The following is a 19,805-nucleotide window of genomic DNA, read 5'->3' on the forward strand; positions in this document are numbered from 1 at the left end:
GCCTCAAGGTTCTTCATTTAGAAAATAATTATTTCTTCCCAGGCTTGTCCTGAAGATTCTATGAGATAATAATGTATGTAAGCCTCGGGGCAGTTAATAGCAGTGAAAAATACCATAGAATTAGCTCTGTGCTAGCACTGTTCTCATCATTCCATGGCTCTAGAAGGCAGGTACTACTTCCTTCCATTTTACAGGTAGGTTAAGTCGTGACCCAAGGTCAGAAAAGTTATAGGCGGCAGAGCTGGGATCATGAATCCAGCAGTCTGGCTGTCACCCAGCACCCACTGCCCTGGGGAGATGTGTGCTTGCTGAGCACTGGTTGGGTTCAGTGACTCCCAGCTAATTTGGGCACTGCCAGCCATTTGCCTTGGTGAGACTTATCCTTGGGCCATCTTGCGGACTTCATCCACCCCCTTGCTCTCCCTTCCCTGCTTTCCCACACCCCCTCCCACATATCTTGGGCTGAGGCTTGGCTCTGTTTTCTCTTTCTGTACGCAGGGATAGAGGCAGAGATCCTTAGGCTACAGTTTACTTAAGAGGCATAAACTAAAGTTGTACCTGTCTTTGGGGTCTGCCATTTAAAAGGAGGCGAGAGTGAGGCTTCTGAGTGATTCAACTCAACAGACATTAACAAGGCAGGCCAGAGGCTGCCCCCTCAAAATTTACAGTGCAGGGGCTTTATCAGAAGTCCCTGCCAGGCGGAGCCTGCCAGGAACTATGGAGTCTTGCCTATAGGCCTCAGAGGCCAGGGTGGAAGGGAAGTGGGATACCAGGTTCAGAGATAGGAAAGGGCTGTGCCCATTTCACGGACAAGGAAGGATGAGGGTCAGGGCTGAACCCAGCACTTCTGATTTCTGACTGGGTGCTTTCTTTGAGGTTTTTCTTCCTCTTATATTTTGTTTTTGGGTTTGTTTGTTTGTTTGTTTGTTTGTTTTTGGCGGTGCCTCAGCTTGTGGGATCCTAGTTCCCTGACCAGGGATCGAACCCACGCCCTGAGTAGTGAAAGTGCGGAGTCCTAACCACTGGACCGCCACCTTTTACATTTTAAGAGTCCAGGAGACAGAAGGAGACCCTTGAGGGCCCATGATCTCTATCAATCCCACATTTGAGAATGGAGGCCCTTGAAGGAGGCCACTTGTTTATCCGGAGAAAGAGCTTGGGGCAGGATGAGGCTGGGGGCGTTTGAGTCTCCAGAGAAGCCATAAGTGACTTGCCCAGGGGCACACAGCCTGTTCTGCCTCTGGGAGGACAGCATCACCTCTCCTGGGTCAGCGGGAGGGTCCTTCCCGGCAGGGAGATTGAGAGAAAAAACCGGAGGCAGCACAGTGAGAAGCATTCATTCTGGGAACCCAGAGCCTCAGGTTTACCACCAGGTTCTACTGTGGCATTGCTGAGGGGTCTGCCGTGTCTGGACTCACATGTCCCAGCTGCACAAAGACCTGCTGTCCACTGACCATACTCTTCCAGCCTAGGACAGGCAGATCCAGGCTCAGTCAACCATTCCCATGTCCTTGCATCAGGGATCAGAGTACAGGGGGTGTCCTGGGCTGGGGGAGAGAAGATCTCTATTTTTGCTTTCCCCCACCACTTAATTCTTCCACGAGTCCTCTAAGAGAGTGCTGGGTATCTCTTATTCCTAACAAAGGATGCTCAGTTTTCCTCTTTTGACTGGAGAGAGGGAAAGGAAGGCAGGAGGAGGGGCAGGGGACTTCACCTAGGACAGAGGCGAGAAGCAGGAACTTCAATTCTAAGGCAACATCCGTTCTCTGACACAGTCTCCATTCAATACCAGCTTTTCTGGGGGGAAAGAAAGACACAAATTCAACATGCACATCCATGGTAGCTGCACCCAGACTTCAGAAATGACCAAATGTGGGGGAAAAAAAAAAAGGTGTGTTTTAGGATTGAGGAAATATTATATTTACTTAGAAATGAAAATTGATTGCCTTTAACTTATGATAAGATAATTATGGTCCTCTGAGTCATTGTCATGCATTAGTGTTCATAAACCTCCCTCATGAGGTAGTAAGGGTACGTATTTTATCTTAATTCATTTTTTATAGGGCTGTGAATTCCTGCATTTATCTACTTTTGTTTTCCTGTGTAGACACAAGGCTTCCTGGCCTCCCAGAGGTGAGCTAACTTATTATCCAGCAACTATTTCCCTGGAACCCAACCTAGGGCTGAAGTGGGCTCTCATTTCTTACTGCCTGACCATAACCTTGAATGATTCACTTCACTACTCTGCCTCTGTTTGCTCGTCTGCACAGTGAAGTTAATAGATTACACGTCTCGCAGAGCTGTTGCAAGGATTCGATGAGATACGACTGCATCACCTCTAGGAAGGAAGAGCTGGTATTGTCTAAAACCCATGCATGGTCTTAAGCCCCCTGTCCCAGTTACCTGGGACAGGTAACTGTCCCGGGTAAGCCGCCTGTCTCAGTTACCACGAATGACTTGGTCATCTTGAACTGGTGTTGGGGTGGATTGAGTGATCTCTTGAGAAGGGGCAGGGCGCATGGAACCAGTTCAGATGGAGGCTCTGAGATCTCACTGCCCGGATTCAAATCCCAGCTTGACAGCTGCTGAGCTGTACGACCTGGAACATGCAATCCTGTAACTCTTAAAGCCTCAGTATCCGCGTGTGCAAAATGGGGCTAATAACGAGATCTATCTCACAAAGTGGTTACAGGGATTGAATGAGAATATCAAATGCATGTATGAAGTTTAGCACAGTAAATAAGGGCTTTGAGGATTACTCTTTTTAAATAAAAATATGTGCCTGCCCCTGTGCTGGATACTTGCTGTATGTATCTGGTGCTCTGATCCCTGTAAGGTTGGTGGTGTTTGCTTCATGTTGCAAATGGGGAAACAATCTTGGAACAGTTAGAAGCGCCTTCTTGGTAAGTGCTAGAACTGATTTTAGGCTCCCTCCAAATCCGTCTGCTGCTGTCTTGACTCCACAGGGGTAAAGCGCGGCTCTCCTTGTGGTTGAATGCGGTACCCTCTCATTCATTGCCAAGCTGGGGTCCAAGTCTCCTTTGAAAGTTTCTCATTGAAAGTTTCTCTTTGCCTCCGGGTTGACTTTGAGAGCCATTGCCACTGACAGGGCCAAGGAGACTGGACCCCCCACCCCCCACTCCCAGCCCACCTCCTGGGAGCCCTCCCGATTTCTCCACTTAGCCACTGAAGCCCCCATCCAGCCCAGAGCTGTTGTCCGGCTCCAGCTCCCCTGTAGCTGATGCCAGCAGGTTGCCTTAAAGCTCAAGTCACCTCTACTGGGTCTGTTCTGTAGGGGGAGTCCCAGGACCTGATGGGAACTCCAGGGAATGCTGGAGAGTTCCACAGGACAGTTATTCAATGTTGTCCGTCTCTCCCTGGGACACACCTCACCTTGAAGTCTGAAAAAAATCCATTCCAACAGCAGAACCCACTTTAAGTTTCAGGGACGTAGGGGTTGTAGGCTAGGTACTGTTTGTTGGACACTATATTCCAAACACCAAGATGCTTTATGTACACTAGCTCCGTCAATTCTCACAGAGAACCCACTATGCAGGCGTTATTGTCCAATTTCATACCTGTGAGACGTCATAGTGTGTAGTTGTAAAGACCATAGGCTCCGGATCCAGACTTCTTGGGTTTAATTTTATTTATTTTTGGCTGCATTGGGTCTTCATTGCTGCGCGCGGGCTTGCTCTAGTTGTGGCGAGCGGGGGCTGCTCTTCGTTGCGGTGCGCAGGCTTCTCATTGCGGTGGCTTCTCTTGTTGCGGAGCATGGGCTCTAGGCGCGCGGGCTTCAGTAGTTGTGGCGCACAGGCTTAGTTCTTTCCCGGCCAGGGATCGAACCCGTGTCCCCTGCATTGGCAGGTGGATTCTTATCCACTGCACCACCAGGGAAGTCCCAACTTCTTGGGTTTAAATCCGGGTTCTTTTTTTTTTTTTTTTTTTTTTCTTTTTGTGGTATGCGGGCCTCTCACTGTTGTGGCCTCTCCCGTTGCGGAGCACAGGCTCCGGACGCGCAGGCCCAGCGGCCACGGCTCACGGGCCCAGCCGCTCCGCGGCATATGGGATCCTCCCAGACCTGGGGCACGAACCCGTATCCCCTGCATCGGCAGGCGGACTCTCAACCACTGCGCCACCAGGGAGGCCCTAAATCCGGGTTCTTTCATCAACTAGCTGTATGGGCACTTGACTTCAACTGTCTGAGCCTCAGTTTACTCTTCTGTAAACTGGTAATAACGGAGGTGTCAAACGTCATGGGTGATGGTGAGGATTCAGTTAGATATTGGATGATGCTCCATAAATGGTAGTAGAAGGCTGATGCTCCTGGAAAAAAAAAAAATGGTTAGAGGGGAGAAGCCCCACCCCCCAGGGCACTTAGCCAGGAAAAAGTACAAGTAAGTCTGTCTGGAATCAAGATATGCTTGAGTCTAAAACCTCTGCTTTTATTAACAGCATCGCATTTTCTCTTTTCATCAAGCTTCCAGCTCTGACCAGTGCCAGACAGAGCCCAGAGCCAGCTGGAAGGCCGTTGAGAGGAGAAGGCCACGGCATCAGCCTCTAGGGGGATACCGGCCACGAGGGACCTGACAAGGGACCGATGGCTCAGCCTTGTTCAAGGGAAAAGAGATCACAAACTATCACAGGCTGATTCTGTGGCCCTTCTAGAGGGAGAGAGAGGAAGGATACGCAATCCAGGCTGGAGGCATAGAGCATATGAGTTGGGGATGGAGAGGGAGGGAAATAATATCTGGGTCCCACTCTCTGCCGAGCACAGAGCCAGGACCTCCCTTGAGTGAGGAATGGGTGTTTCGCCATCACACTGTGTGTAACAGCTCATAAAGCTGGAGGGACTGGTGTAAGGTCCACAGGAAGCTTTTTGCACACGCTACCCCCTCTCCCTGGAATTCCTCCTCTTCCAGACATGCTTCTGCATTCTAAGGGATTCTTTCTTTAAGTTCCGTATTTGCTTCATGGCCTCAGCACACTTGCGTTTATTTATTTATTTGCCTTAAATTTAAAAAAAAAAAAAGCTTGGGGGCCAGATTTCTCCAATAAAACATAAGTGCCAATAGAGCAGGACATTATCTGTCTTATTCATTGCTGTGGACCCAACACCTAGAAGAGGGCTTGGCACTTAATAGGTGCTCAACGTTTTCTCAATGAAAACATGAGAGCTAAAAATCTGACCTAGAATGCAGGCATAAACTGCTATTCCACACTGTTTTTTTTTTTTTTTTAACGTAACAGCTTTATTAAGCTATAATTCACATATCACACAATTCACCTGTTGAGTGTACAATTCAAGGTTTTTTAGTATAGTTACAGAGTTTCATATTTTAATCATCTCCAAAGGAAACCCTGTGCCCATTAGTGGCCACTCCCCAGTCCCCTGTCCCCCAGCCCCAGGCAACCCTAATTTACATTCTGTCTCTATGGATTTGCTTATTCTGGGCATTTCATATAAATGGAATCACAACATATGTGGGGTTTCTTTGCGACTGGCTTCTTCCACTTAACATAACGTTTTCAAACTTCATCCTTGTCGTATCAATATTCCATTCCTTTTATTGCTGAATAATATTCCGCTGTGTGGATATACTGTATTTTGTTTATCCATTCATCAGTTGATGGGCATTTAGCTTGTTTCCATCTTTTAGCTCTTGTGAATAATGCTGCCATGAATATTTGTGTACAAGTTTCTGTGTGGTCATATGCTTCATTTCTCTTGGGTATAGATCTTCACCTTGCTTTAAAAATTTTTTTAATTTTTTAAAATTAAAAATATAGTTTTTACTTTTAATTTAAAATTTTATTTTAATTTGTAAAATTATTAAAAATTTTTATTCTTGCTTTAAAAAAATATTGATAGGCACCATCATGTCATGTTTATTCTTCCTTTTTTTTTTTTTTTTTTTTTGCGGTATGCTTCTCACTGCTGTGGCCTCTCCCGTTGCGGAGCACAGGCTCCGGACGCACAGGCTCAGCGGCCATGGCTCACGGGCCCAGCCGCTCCGCGGCATATGGGATCTTCCCGGACCGGGGCACGAACCCGCGTCCCCTGCATCGGCGGGCGGACTCTCAACCACTGCGCCACCAGGGAAGCCACTATTCTTCCTTTTTATTTTTTATTTTATTTTATTTATTTATTTTTTTGCGGTACACGGGCCTCTCACTGTTGTGGCCTCTCCCGTTGCGGAGCACAGGCTCCGGACGCGCAGGCTCAGCGGCCATGGCTCACGGGCCCAGCCGCTCCGCGGCATGTGGGATCTTCCCAGACCGGGGCACGAACCCGTGTCCCCTGCATCGGCGGGCGGACTCTCAACCACTGCGCCACCAGGGAAGCCCCTATTCTTCCTTTTTAACTCTCTTTTGCCAGTCAGCTACAGAGGACTCTCATTTGGCTGGGCGGAGCCTGGATTCCTGGGAGGAGCTAACCTGCCTGCCCTCCCTTTCCGCCTGCACCTGCTCGGCTGTCCCCTTCAAGGACTCCAAGAATGCTGGGGGCTGCGGGAGCCAGAGCCTTGCTGTGCAGGTGGCCAGGCAGGCCTGCCATCCTCTCACCTCAGAGTCACCACCTTTGGTAGCGCCTCACCTTTCATCTAATAGAAGGAGAACAAAGATTGACGTGCCTCATCCCCGGAGAAACGCACACACGGCATTTTAATGATTAACCTCGTAACACTGTTACCGGCCTGTGCCAGCCTCTTGCTGTCATTGGGCAGCACGTCCTGCTGTCAGCTCCCTCGTGCTCTAAGCCCCGTGGTGAAGAATAATTTCATCCGGAGTCAGTGCTTCTCTGTGAAAGTCCCCATGCGGACTACCTTCTGTCATTGGGAGCCTGCCTGGGTGTTCCGGGCAGTTCTAAAACTCCACCCAGAACCCAGGAGCACCTTTTACCTGCCCTCAGGTGCTCTGCTGGGCGCTTATCATCTGTAACCTCACTTTTATCGTCTCAGCCACCCAGCAAAGCAGCTGCTACTATCTCCATTTCACAGATGGGGAAACTGAATCCAAGCCTTAATCCCTTATTCCCAAATGCTATTTTAAGGAATCTAACAATCCCCCCCAAAAAACCACCTAGAAATAAAAGATGCTGCAACACAGCCGGCAGGTCACCCACTTCTTTGTCTCTTCTTTTTGGGGGTAATTTTCTTTCTTTTTACCTTTCCTTATAGAGTCCTCCTACCTCTTAATTCCTCCTCTTCTTCCTTCTCCTCATCCTGAGTGGTTGCAGAAAGACTAAAATTTGTCAAGTTGAATAGCATGATTCACTGTCTAGTCTTTCATTCAGATGCTGATTCGGGTGTTCATTCATTCATTCATTTATTCACTCCCCGCTCATTTATTGAGCTCCTTCTTCGCCCAGCACCAGGCGCCACGCCACACACTGAGGATACACAGGTTATGGTCTGAATCTTCAGAGTCCTCATCGTCTGGTGGCGAAGGCAGAGTCCCAAGAAAGCAGTTTCTAGTTAACACAGAGAGTGTTCCTGTAGAGGGATGCGCTGCAAAAGCACAAGGAATAAAAACCAACCTGGATGAAGTAAGTCAGAAAGAGAAAAACAAATACTGTATGCTAACACATATGTATGGAATATTAAAAAAAAAAAGGTTCTGAAGGACCTAGGGGCAGGACAGGAATAAAGACGCAGATGTAGAGAATGGACTTGAGGACACGGGGAGGGGGAAGGGTAAACTGGGATGAAGTGAGAGATTGGCATGGACATATATACACTACCAAATGTAAAACAGATAGCTAGTGGGAAGCAGCCGCATAGCACAGGGAGATCAGCTCGGTGCTTTGTGAGCACCTAGAGGGGTGGGATAGGGAGGGTGGGAGGGAGGGAGATGCAAGAGGGAAGAGATATGGGAACATATGTATATGTCTAGCTGATTCACTGTGTGATACAGCAGAAACTAACACACCATTGTAAAGCAATAATACTCCGATAAAGATGTTAAAAAAAGAAAACACAAACCAACCTAGAGAAATCATGGAAGACCTCCCCAAGAAGGTGTCAGCAGAGTTGGGAACTGAAGGATGAATAGGAATTCATTTATTTCTCATTTATTCCTGACCAGACCACATTAGCAGTGTTGGCCAGTTTGCTTAGAGTGTCCTTCGCAGAATCAGACATTCTCCATATCACACACCTGGCCTTTCCTGGCAACGGCTGTTGAGACCAGAGATTGACCTTGGACCCCAGGAAAGCTGATTCTCAGGTAGGCTGGTGACCACTGATTAGCAGCCCAGCTTAGCGCTCAGCCAATCAGATTCCTCTTCCAGGAAGTTAGACTTGGGAACAGAGAGGGATCTAGTTGGCGCTGGTGCTGCATTTACAAAGTTGCGAGGTAGAGTTGAGGTTGGGAGGCCACACTGATTGTGTGCGAGTGAAGGTATAGGAGCAGGAAAGCAACAGGTAAGGAGAGGAGCACTGGAAAAAAAGGAGATTGGGGCAGACAGGTGGAGAGAAGCTAAGATATAGCAAGTGCGAGAGAGTCCAGTAGTTTCCAAGAGAGAGGGAGCAAGAGGTCCCTGGGTTTTCCAGTCCCCAGCGTGCTCTTCTAGAGACCCCAGAACAGCCCCACTATGTATCCCACCCCCCCTTTATAAAATAAATTTACTTATTTATTTATTTTTGGTTGCACTGGGTCTTCGTTGCTGCGCGCGGGCTTTCTCTAGTTGTGGCGAGCGGGGACTACTCTTCGTTGCGGAGCATGAGCTCTAGGCACGCAGGCTTCAGTAGTTGTGGCACACGGGCTTAGTTGCTTCGTGGTATGTGGGATCTTCCCAGACCAGGGCTTGAACCCATTTCCCCTGCATTGGCTGGCAGATTCTTAACCACTACGCCACCAGGGAAGTCCCTATTCCCGCGCCCCCCCCCACTTTTAAAATGAGCTTGATTAATGGAAAAGAACCTGAGAAAGAATATATATATAATTGAATCATTTTGCTGTACACCTGAAACACTGTAAATCAAGTATACTTTAAAACAAAATCCAAGAGAAAAAATATTTAAAATCTAAGGGAAAATTCATAATTATTTCAATAGATGCTGAAAAAGCCTTCAATAAAAACTAACATCCATGGGGCTTCCCTGGTGGCGCAGTGGTTGGGAGTCTGCCTGCCGATGCAGGGGACACGGGTTCGAGCCCTGGTCTGGGAAGATCCCACATGCCATAGAGCAACTGGGCCCGTGAGCCACAACTGCTGAGCCTGCGTGTCTGGAGCTTGTGCTCCGCAACAGGAGAGGCCGCGATAGTGAGAGGCCCGCGCACCGCGATGAAGAGTGGTCCCCACTTGCCACAACTAGGGGAAGCCCTCGCACAGAAACGAAGACCCAACACAGCAAAAATAAATAAAATTAATTAATAAACTCCTACCCCCAACATCTTCTCCGCCTACCGATGCAGGGAACACGGGTTCATGCCCCGGTCTGGGAAGATATCCCATGTGCCACAGAGCGGCTGGGCCCGTGAGCCATGGCCGCTGAGCCTGCGCGTCCGGAGCCTGTGCTCTGCAACTGGAGAGGCCACAACAGTGAGAGGCCCGCGTACCGCAAAAAAAAAAAAACCTCAAGAAAATAGGAATTGAGAGTTTTTAACAAGAGCAAATATATATGAACATAGAGATTTCATTTTATTTTTATATAAATAAATATATGTTATATATATATATATATGCAAATACATTTGATCCTTGAACAACACAGGTTTGAACTGCACAAGTCTTACTTACATGAACATTTTTTCAATAAATATAGTACCAGTTAAAAAATAATAATTAAAAATATGACAAAGTAAAATGACTTGAATGCTTCTTAGTTCTTGAAACCCAGAGTGTTGATATAACAATAATCTATTCAAAAATGGCTTCAGGCAGAGCAGAGCTTTTCCAGTTGGGGAAGGGAAGAGGTCATGGTAGAACTTTCTAGAAAGGGCCAAGCTCTGAGGAGGTGGGTTGGTCAGCTGGGTTGACAGTGATGGGGCTGATGAGTTCTAGAACCAGACTGGGAGGATTTTAAAAAGAGTCCTTCATGATTTGTGGAAGTGAAATTGCAGTAACAGTTAGTAAGCCTATCTGTACATCAGGATGCAAAAGACTGGCCTTTGTCAGGAATGAAGCCATCCATATCCCTTTTATTCCTGGCCTCCCTTTATAGGTAGTTCTCCCCTGAGACATCTTAGCTGAACTTTTGGTAAAGGCAGAGCTAGAGGAAATTTTCTTTCTTTTTTTTTTTTAAATAAGCCTCCATATTTTTACAACTCTTGCTCTTTTACAACTCTTGCTAAATTTCTGTTATCAGGAGCTGAGAGATTTCATGGTTCTCATTTGTTGCCGAACTAGAGAGTTTGCCTTTCCTGCCTCTTACCCTTGTTGGTGTTGACCTTGGGCGAGTGACTCAGTCTGTCTCATTCTTTTCACCTGTAAAATGGGAGTAATTATATCTACCCAGCCAACGCTAGGGCAATGCTTTTCCAACGCTCTGTGGTAAAGAACCGGGGTTTAAAAATTTTATTTATTTATCTTCATTAAACATTTTTAAAATTCATCAGAGACCAGTACTAGAATGCAGCCTGTGCCAGATGCAACCTGCATTCAACACTCAAACAGACCCTGTTCCGTGAAAGCGTCCGCTAATTATGTGCTTGAATATCACAACCATGTCAAAGCATTTTAAAGGTTTCTAATCACTCACTTCCATTTCTGTATTTATCGTGAGCTGGAAACAGTTTGTGGCCCAGTGTGGAACCGTGGGCCATACTGTTTAGAGGTCTTGTGAAATCCATTCGTGATGACCCACGGATAGGGCTTTGGGAGCAGAGGGTGGCTTGTTTGGAACTTGTGCGTGTGATCTGTGTTTATGAGGTCATAATGGGATGCCAGTCTCTGGGTTCCTGAACATTATTAACTCTTTATTCAGCTTTTCTGGCACTGACTTCATAATTTCTGCTGTGTCTCTTTCTCATCACCAGTGGCTTTGGTGCTGCATCTCGCACTGGAGGTTAACATGTCTGCATTCAGAGGCTGCAGGTTTTAGAGTCAGGCAGCTCCGAGCTTGAGGCTTGGCTCTGCCACTTTCTAGCTGTGGGATGTTGGCAGTTGTTTAATCATGCCTCAGCTTCCTCATTTATGACAGACTGCCATAGATACTCAGCTGGCAGTTACCGTGAGAATGATATGACCTGGTGTGTGAAAAAATGCTTTGTGTCCAGTAGGCACCCAATAAAGTGGCTCCCTTTGCCCTTGTACCCTGACTATATTTTTTCCTATTGTATCCTCTGAGGTGTGGAAATCTGGGGAAGTGGCATAGACAAGCAAATAACCAGTGATGACAGCAACGCCAGAAATCATCATGCCAGTGCATGCCCCCCACATTTTTTTTTTTTTTGCGGTACACGGGCCTCTCACTGTTGTGGCCTCTCCCGTTGCGGAGCACAGGCTCCGGATGTGCAGGCTCAGCGGCCATGGCTCACGGGCCCAGCCGCTCCGCGGCATGTGGGATCTTCCCGGACCGGGGCACGAATCCGCGTCCCCTGCATTGGCAGGCGGACTCTCAACCACTGTGCCACCAGGGAAGCCCTGCCCCCCACATTTTGCTTAGGCCTCCCGAGGAGTCAGAAGCAAACCCGTAGGTGATCCAAGTGCCTAAGCCCTTCCCTTCCATGGCCTCCCTGCCTGAAGGGAGCCCTGGAACCCGACAACATCAAACTGGAAAGGCCTCTCTTTTTTAAAAAAAAATTTATTTGGTTATGCCAGGTCTTAGTTGCGGCAGGTGGGCTCCTTAGTTGTGGCATGTGAACTCTTAGTTGTGGCATACATGTGGGATCTAGTTCCCTGACCAGAGATCAAACCCGGGCCCCCTGCATTGGGAGCATGGAGTCTTATCCACTGCGCCACCAGGGAAGTCCCCGGAAAGGTCTCTGTTGATGGGGAACATTTTGTACAGGTCCTGTTAGTTGCCTGGACTTTGCCTACTCCCCCTTTCTTCTCTGCTAACAAAACCACAGTTGGATCGTGGAAGGTGTTTATCTCCAGTCAAATGTCATTCATTTACTTAGTTACAGTAGTTAGTAATCCCACTTTCCCTCTTCAGCAATGGATTTTAGGGCAGGTGTATCATCTACTATGGTTTAAGAGATAGAAGTAAAGAGGGTGCTGAATGGAGGCATCTGGAAAGGTTTCTTCAACGCTTCAGAAGGGGAAAACTAGAAGATTCAGTCTCTCTAGATGTTGTCCTGTTCAGGTGTGATGGCTGGAACTATAGCAGCTCTCTTGTGACCATAAAGGGAGTCAGTCTGGGAGCAAAGTTAATATATTGAGACATGGAAGAATTCTGGATCCTTGATGAAGTTGTCAAATCAACCTTGAACTCACCCTACCTCTCACTATCACGTTATCTGAATTGGGGAAGATGGATTTGTCATCATTGTGCTAGCATTCTGTATCAAAATCTCAAATAAAATGTGGGGAAATGGGGTTCTTGGTATCCTGTGATACTGAAGGCAGAGTGATGTTTGAGGATTCCTGAGTGCAGACTCTGCTTTCTTCCTGCAGGTGAGGAAATGGACTCACTCATGATTGCTTTGAATACTCCCTTGAACAGAAGCCATAGATGTTAGGGTAAATTCCTCTAGTGTAGTGACATAAGCCATGAATAAGAAAGGTGAGTGACACAGCCCTTTAAGTGTCATGAGAAGTTTAGCAGAAGCCTCACTGAGACATGTGCTCTGATCTACACCTGCCTGGTGTGGTTATTCTGAGTTGGATAAGATTCTCTACCTTTGGGTGATGAAACTGAGGACTTACTTTAATGGGCGCTCATGTATAAAACTGTGTGTGGGTGGGAGGGATCTCTTCTGTAACTTACCTGAAACCTCTGTAGTTGCTGTATTTCAGATCATACTTTTCCTAGTTCTTTAAGCCACTTTAAATTGGGTGGCTTATTTGTCGCTGTTGAAAACACCCTAATTAATAAATGTTCTTTAAACTGGGGGTGCTTGACCGGAGTCAAGCAACCCTAGGATTAGGGACATAGAGAAAGGATGTGCTTTTTTTTTTTTTTCCATGCCACGTGGCTTGAGGGATCTTTGTTCCCCAGCCAGGGATTGAACCTGGGCCCCGGCAGTGAAAGCTGAGTCCTAACCACTGGACTGCCAGGGAATTCCTGCAAAGGTTGTGCTTTTTAAATTCAGCTTTAAGTTTTCACAGTGAATCCTAAAGATAACCAGGCTCATGTCTGAAAATTATCTAGTCCACCTACTCATTCATTCATTCATTCATTCATTCGAACCTGTTGCCTTCCTCCCAAATGCCAGCCTCTGGGAACAAGATGGAGACAGGGGCCTCCAGTGGGGAGTTATGTTCCAGTTGACAAACACTCTGGCTGCTCTACGTGCCAAACTCCCTTATAAGCTTCTCAATACCTCAGAGACCACACATGTGTCATTTCAATATTTTTAAGTCATCTGAGTTGTGTCAGGGAAGGAGAGATTTGTTTCAACTGTCATTAGAAAATCTAGGTTTGTATGGCACTGTTTTCAATAAATGTGTCCATTGAGTTGGCCACAGTGGGAAATGAAAGAGCCACATCTTGTGTTTACATAGTTAAAAAAGAGAAATAATCACATCGAGGTATGAAATAGTTAGGTACACATGACATATCTGGGTCTCAGATCATTTATGTAGAATGATTATTGGTACTCAACTGAGCATCTGTCCAGCTTTATGACCCACCCTAGTAACAGTGGTGATAATCTTCAATTCTTCTGTACACGTTCCAACATGCTTTAACTGGCTCTTAACTCCTTATCTGCAAAGCATTGCAGAAGATAACAAATAAATCTAATCTTCAGGAAAATGTCTTTGCAGGTGGACAGGGATAATCATATCAAGGCAGCAGGCTTTACTATTTACAATAGCCAGGTCATGGAAGCAACCTAAATGCCCATCGACAGACGAATGGGTAAAGAAGATGTGGTACATGTATACAATGGAATATTACTCGGCCATAAAAAGGAACGAAATTGGATCATTTGTAGAGACGTGGATGAATCTAGAGACTGTCATACGGAGTAAAGTAAGTCAGAAAGAGAAAAACAAATATCGCATATTAACGCATATATGTGGAACCTAGAAAAATGGTACAGATGAACCAGTTTGCAGGGCAGAAATTGAGACACAGATGTAGAAAACAAACGTATGGACACCAAGGGGGGAAAGCCGTGGGGGCGTGGGGATGGTGGTGTTATGAATTGGGAGATTGGGATTAACATGTATACACTGATGTGTATAAAATGGATGACTAATAAAGAACCTGCTGTATAAAAAAATAAATAAAATAAAATTCAAAAATTCAAAAAAAAAAAGGCTGCAGGCTTTGAGCTTGTGATCGATTTCTGGGGAGAAATGAATTTGTGATTTGGGGGAATAAATCTGTTTTTTTGTCATGAGCTAGTGACTAGCATTCTTGTGACAGTATAATTCCCAGGACATGGGTCTTCGTCTCCACCTCTCTGGAACTTGTGTTTTTGCTTCTCAGAGGAGTGCCCCATTAAGATCTGGTCCTTCTTTCTCATCCCCTACATCCATCCCTGCAAGCTGAGACTCAGAAAGAGTAGTTGGAAACAAATGAATAAAAAAGAGTGGTTGAAGGGCCTTTGGGGCATGGGGGATGGTGATTTTGACCTTGACCATGTGCAGACATGCTGTTTATTCTGCTTTCCTTCAAGCTTAGGCAAGGAAGCCAGCTGGGTAGAGAGATGGCATGAGGCCTGTGTATGTTCATTGTGGGGGCACCCACGGAGGGGTGGAAGGCAGGAGACTTGACTCCACCCTGCTGGGCAGAGCTGGGGCTCGTTGCAAGGAACAAGGCTTCTTGGTAAGTGCAGGGCCCTCGCTCTAGACCGCTTGACCATTGCTCACTCTCTCTTTAGTTACGTTTTACCCATATTGCTTCTACCACACAATGCACGGTTTATTATATTTCCATTCAGTACAACACAGGTTGGGCTCAGCGAGAGAAATGAATCAGATGCGAGTCTGCATAGGACTCAGGAACTAGTGGGGGAGACTGACAGCTAGGCGTCCCATGAAAGCTCAGTATCTAGGTGTCTCCCAAGTGTGATACACAGGTGCTGGGGGAGCACAGAGATGGGGCCCCTACCGAGTCATGAGAAGTCATGACGATTTGGGGGAGCAGCTACGGGTTCAGTGTGAGTGGAGCCGAGTGTCCAAGTGCTCAGAGTAGCAAGAGGGGCGGCTGGGAGGGAGGAGCCCTGTGGTTGACATTATTTCTACAGCCCAATGTCTTACAGCATTTTATTCCAAATCTTGTCGTTTTGCACAACTCCACGTTTCCTGTTTATTGTTAAATCCACTTGTAAGGAGATAAGAAGCACTGTTTAAAAAAAAAAACAAAACCCTGGATCCATACACCTTCCACATCACCTGTTTATTTTTGCACCTCCCTTCCTGTACTTATCCATGTGTGTTTAGATTTTGATTACAGGTATGTATTTGTCTTTAAACATAAGTGCAATCCATACAATGCCTTTGTTACTTGACATTATTTGGGGACAGTTTTCTAAATCTTTATCATTTTCTCAGACTGCAGTAACCACTTTGTGGCTATGGCCTTATTCACTTAAAGACCTCGATTTTGGAACAGTTTTGTTTACAAGGACTATCTGTGTCTCTATCATTTAAAATAGTTCTTTTGAGTTGCCTTTTTGGAATAAATTGTCAGGAGAGGGGGTCTGGGGTCAAAGGGTGGTCAGCCTGTATTTATTGAGCACCTGCTGTGTTCTAGGCTGTGTTTAGGAGCGAGAGACACAACAGCTAGGGGAGCTGAATAGGACAGACATGTCCCTGTCCTCCTCAAGCTTGCCTTCATTCCCCTCGGGGAGACAGAACAAAGGGATAAATAAGTAAGGGAGATAATTATGGACTGTGGCGATATGCCGTGAACATGTGAGCAGAGAGATGGGATAGAGAAGAATTGGCAGAGTCCACTTGGGTAGATTTCCTGGAAGCCACTCCGAGAAAGGGTCATTTGATCTGAGACCTAGAAAATGAGAGTGATCCAGGCAGAGGGAGGGAGCACGTGCAAAGTGCACACGCCTCCACACGTCAGGCGAACTTGACCTGTGAGCGGGGTGCAGCATACAGATGGCCAACTCTTTTCAGTGTAATCAGTTGCTCCAAAACTCTGGATGTTGTTTGGTGCAAGTTTTGATCCTGCTCTCTCAAAGCCTGGATAACCTCCTGAAGGGTCTACTTTCGTCCCTCCTCAATCAGTTTGCCACCCAACAGCCAGCATGAATGTGTAAAGGTGGATCATGTGTGAGTTGCAAGTCAGAGAAACTCTGTCTCAAACCTGGTTGAGGGGAAAAAAGAAAAAAACATCTTGTGGCTCACATAGGGGAGAAATTCAGGTACACCTGGATCCTGGGGCTCAAACAATAGCTGCAGGATTCATTCTCAGCTCTGCTTTGCTCTGGGCTGGCTTTATTCCAAGGCATGTTCTCCTCTTGTTGTGATGAGATGGTCACCAGCAGTAGCTCACGTTTACATCTTTACCAACAGTTCTGAGGAAGTTTTTTTTTTTTTGAAGTCTTATTTATTGGCCCAGTTGGGTAGCATGGTGTCCAGGCTGGGGCGTAGGTGCATGAGTGAGTTGGTTGGGATGATGGGGGGTAGACAGAGGCAGGGAATGATGACCCAAGCATGGATTTTGCATGCATTTCTGGTGATAGGAGCGGGGTCAACCCACCCAAACCTCACGGGATGAGAATACTGGAAGGGTGGTTATTCAAAGGAAAATGATGTTCTGCTGGCAGAAGAAGGGAGTGGGAGGCTGGGCAGGTAAAACCAAATGGTCTCCATCAACATCCACATCTATGTTGACATTTACCTCTATATCCATGGAAAGATTCTTCTCTCTGACTCATACTCCAGTCACACTGGCCTCCTTCCTCATCCAGGACCCCTGAACTCTTTAGCACCTCCAACTCTTGACATGTGCTCCCTCCTTCTGCCTGGAATGCTCTCAGAAAGACTGGCTCATTTTCATCCTTTAGCTTTTGGTCCATATGACCATTTCTCAGAAGCGTGTAGAGCTACCCATCCAAGTGGACTCCCACAATTATTTTCTATCCCATCACCTTGTTTCTCTTTTTCATGGCACTTCTCCCAGTCTCTAATTATCTCATTTATATCTTTGTTTAACCCTTTGGTCTTTGGTGAGGACGGGGACTGTGACCATCCTATTAACTGCTGTGACTCTAGCTCACAAACAGCCTGGGACATATCAAGTGCCCATTACGCAGGTGTTGAGTAAAGGAATGAATAGATGGACATTGTTAGTTTCTCCAGTCTTCCTAGATTGTGATGGAGTCACTGGCTTACATCATGTAGATTTAGTCCAGGGGTTCCAAGGCCCTAGACCAGGAGCCACCAGAGCTTTGACTTCAAAAGTTTCAGTTCCCAGCTCTGTTCCTTTCCACCTGGGACAAGCCAGCAGATCTTTCTGGACTTTAGTTTCCTCTTCTATAACATCAGCACAGAGACCCTTACCTCTTGCAGGGGGTGAGAATCAAGAGTGATGTGGGCTGTGGAGGGGTTTTGTGATCTTGAAAGTGTTATGCAATTTTGTTTTTGCCAATAGACTGCTGAGCTCTCTGGGTGCAGAATTTCAATCCACATCTGCTTTGTACACTTTCCTCTCCCTCTTCCTCATGGGTCTGGTTTCTAGCTCTCATTTATGTCCTTATTTGTTAAACGATTTATTTGCCAAAATAGTCACCGAATAGTTGTACTATCCCAGCCCCAGTGCTAGGAGCTGGGTTATGATGGTGGAGAAGGCTTGCTTGAGCAGTCACATGTGTGTGTGCATGTGTGCATGCCTGTGTCTCTGTATGTGCACATGCACGTGTGTGGGCATGTGATGTGCATACTGGGGCGAGCAGGAATGAAGGACCTCCTCCCTAGCCCCAGCCTCCAAACTTCAGGTCTTCTCAGACATTGTTCTACCTGTTTATTTACAAAAAGCTGGGGGCCTCTGGCTTTCAGTGATAATTGTATGTGCAAAGAACTGGCAGGTCATCAACCGTAATATTTTTTTCAATTAAAACATGAAAATGCCCTTCAAAGGTACAGAATTAATAATACCAGGAATGGAAGTCACTAGGTTTCTAACTTGGTGTGGACACAATGGCCTGCTTCCTCCTTCTTTCTCCCCAGAGGCCCAGGGTATTGGGCAACTTCAGGCCAACCCTTCTGACTCTTCCTCATTTGGCCAGGACGCTTGTGGAGTGGGAAGCCGTCTTCCAGGACTCTTCATGTGGACAAACTGTACACAGTCCTCGATTTCGTCACTGCCTTTAAGGGCTCGGAACCCTCCAAGTGTGCTTTCAGCTGGGTAATCTTCATACTTTTGAATGCTCTGTTCTCACAGTGTCTGTGCCCAATAATTTGGTGTAAAACACTAGAGGTTTTGTCAGATGTCACCTTAGCTTTCTGGTGAAGACTTAAAGAATATCTGCTCAGCTGAGGCTGGCACTGTCATCCTCCTGGATAGTTTGGTGATTGGCTTTGGGGATGTGAGCTTCGCACTGGGGCCTCTCTGAAATCTCCATACTGAGGCATTGATGGGAAAAAGAAAACATTCTCAGAGCCAGTTGAAGGGTCAAGAAGAAAGAGTATTTTTATTTGCTCTGAACCTGTTCTTTTCTGTCAGCTCCATTCACCCATGCATTGTTTGGTGGCTGCCATGCTCTGCTTCTTTGGCTCATGAATACTTTCTAGAACATTTCTCAGTCGACCTCTGTTCTAGATGTGTTCCCTATCAGGCTGTAGTTCCCATCTGTGAAGCTTTGTTTTTGCTTTTGACCACGCCATGTGGCTTGCGGGATCTTAGTTCCCCGACCAGGGATTGAACCTGTGCCCCCTGCAGTGGAAGCACAGAGCCCTAACCACTAGACAGCCAGAGAAGTCCCCCATCTGTGATGGTTAATTTGATGTGTCCACTTGACTGGGCTAAGGGATGCCCAGATGGCTGGTAACGCATGATTTCCGGGTGTCTGATTTCTGGGTGTCTGTGAGGGGGTCTCCAGAAGAGATGAGCATTTGAATGGGTAGCTTGAATGAAGAGGGTAATTTTCACCAGTGCTGGTGGGTATCACCCAATCCCCTGGGGCCCTGAATAGACCAAGAAAGGGGAGGAAGGACAAATTCTCTCTCTGCTTAAGCTAAGACATCTATCTTCTGCCCTTGGACCTCGGTGCTCCTGGTTGTCAGGCCTTTAGCCCCTGACACGGATTCATGCCATTGGTCCCCAATCCTCAGGCCTTCGGACTTGGACTGGATTACACCCTTGGCTTTCCTGGGTCTCCAGTTTGCTGACAGTAGACTGTGGAACTTCTTGGCCTCCATAACTGCATGAGCCAATTCCTAGAATAAATCTCCTCTTCTATATGTACCTTTATATAGATATCTCCTATTGGCTCTATTTCTCTGGAAACCCTGACTAACACACCACCTCTGAGCTTTCTCTTGCTCCTGCCCCCCTCATAATTATCCATTTATTTAGGTTATTCCAGCTTGGTCCGTGGCATTCCCTCAGGACTTGTCTCGGATTCCATCCTCTGGGCCTCTGACGGGATCCTCCAACTCCAGTAGTGCCCTCCAGGCTGCACTCCTTAGCCTATTTCTGTTTATTTATTTATTTAGGCCAAGCCACGTGGCTTTCAGGATCTTGGTTCCCAGACCGGGGATTGAACCCAGGCCCTTGGCAGTGAAA

Source organism: Mesoplodon bidens, assembly GCF_964165515.1.
Source record: "Mesoplodon bidens genome assembly, chromosome: 6".
Classification (NCBI taxonomy): domain Eukaryota; kingdom Metazoa; phylum Chordata; class Mammalia; order Artiodactyla; family Ziphiidae; genus Mesoplodon; species Mesoplodon bidens.